We start from the raw sequence: 2025 nt of genomic DNA, 5'->3' as shown, positions 1-2025 counted from the left end.
CTAGAACTTCATGAAATGTTCTACTAATAGTCTCCCCAGAACGTTAAAAACGCTCCCCAGCATCCCTGTTAGATAAACCCAATGCCAATGTATACAAAAATATCCCCACCTTCTCAAAAGTTGACATTCTATCACTCGACTGCAATCCATATTTTGATTCAAGCTCTCTACATAATTTCATAAACACGTTTGGATGCATTCTGAATGCATTTACACATCGTATAGGATTGCCATTTAAAACTTCCATTATCCAAGCATCTCCCGTTTGTGATGATGTCATGCATTGTTCCTTGTACGCAGCAACTAGATCACTTGTATAGGTTGAATCCAACAAAAAGTTATAACAATGCAATTCGTGCTTCTTCTTGCTTGTTTAATTATCCATAATAACCCTGGTAATAAATTCAATATCAGCTTAACATATAAACACATAAATAGCTAAAACATAAACGTATAAATAGCTTAACATATTAAGACGAAAATTATATTCTCAAATAAATATAAATTAAAATAAAAAGATATCAAATAACTTCCATAGTCATGGCACTAAAACATCTAGGTAAAAAAACAATAAATCAATCCAGAAGCAATAAAGTTCAAATAAATAGAAACATTAATGTCTTCGTAACATGCCTCAAAGAAAACTTTAGTCGGTGAGCCTTTGCTTTCGTTGCAGCCACGCTAACCTACTATGATCATGTCGCACATTTATAAACATTTCTCTTTTCACGAGATCTTCAAATAAGTCCATTGCAAAGAACCATAACTCCTCATCTTCTCTCATTAATCCCGCATCTACCATCTGGTTAAGCACACCTATAGCACATTCAATACTAAACTTAGTACTTTGACTAAGTTTGGAAGAATCTGATTCTAATATTTCTAGAGCACGCTGTTGATTCATATTACTTTAAGTTAAATGGTCTTTAAGCATTGAAGCTTCCAATGAGTCTCTCCCTTTACGTTTCATCTTTACTGGTTTAGGCTTAGTGTTTACTTTAGTAGGCTTCTCAAATATTTTTGCTACCTCACTTGGGCTTGATGTTGATGCATTAGGTTAACTTACTTCATTCAAAAATTCAGTGTATAAATTATTTTCTTGAGTTTCCAAGTTTTCTAGATTAGAAAGTGTATCATTGTATACATGATAAGCATCTTCATTATCACATCCCTCAGCATTGTCATCCTCAAGGTTTTCAACATGCACCTCACTGAATGTCGTTGGATCCATAGAGGGTGCCACACAATTTTCCCCACTAGCAACCGCATCTCCAAATAATTGATCCCACTCTTCTTGTAGTTGTATAGATGGTTGATTATTTTGAATTGCTAGAACTTTCGAGTTTTCTTACACAATATAATGGTGAACCATTAGTTATCATTATGACTGGAATATTATACGGTATTTAAATTTAAATGAGTTATATTATGTCACCTGAATTTTTTGTTTCCACCATTCATCAGAACAACTAAGTTGTTTGGTACTTTCATTCCAACCTAGACCCGTCTCTCCGTTCTTAAGTGATTTCCAAAGGTTGTACTCTTTTCTCATACCATCATACTTGTTCTTCATAACTTTGTCACTAACGAATTTATGATTTATAACCCTTTCAAACTCTGGTTGAAGAGAAACCCATTTGAATGAGGAAGTTCGACCATGCTTAGTGATATATTTGTTTAAGAACCGACATAATTCTAATACCATTTCTTTTGACCAATTTTCTCTTTTCCCTTTCTCTTTTTTAGAATCCATCTAGCAACCATGAACACGTATATACATAATTGCAAAATCAGTTAAGAAGAAAGTTTTCTAGCTATCTATCCATCCTATAAGCTAAGGAACGACATCAAGTATTCTAGCTATCTATCCATTCTATAAGTATTCTAGCTATCTATCCATTCTATAAGTATTCTAGCTATCTATCCATTCTATAAGCTAAGAAACGACATCAAGTTTTCCATAAACATTACTTCAACTGCCATGTTGACAATAAATAACCAAGTGAAGTTATTACTTTTGTTATA

At 33.2% G+C, this 2025-nt stretch overlaps 1 pseudogene; it reads right to left on the bottom strand.

The window, feature by feature from the left end:
• Window positions 1–639: 639 nt before the first annotated feature.
• LOC143621702 (uncharacterized) lies at window positions 640–1753 on the bottom strand (annotated as a pseudogene).
• Window positions 1754–2025: the final 272 nt, after the last annotated feature.

Source organism: Bidens hawaiensis, unplaced genomic scaffold, assembly GCF_021521415.1.
Source record: "Bidens hawaiensis isolate Kalapana, Puna unplaced genomic scaffold, B.hawaiensis_p1.1 tig00000326_1, whole genome shotgun sequence".
Taxonomy (NCBI): domain Eukaryota; kingdom Viridiplantae; phylum Streptophyta; class Magnoliopsida; order Asterales; family Asteraceae; genus Bidens; species Bidens hawaiensis.
The sequence above is the reverse complement of the archived record's forward strand: the minus strand, read 5'-3'. Positions and strand labels throughout refer to the sequence as shown.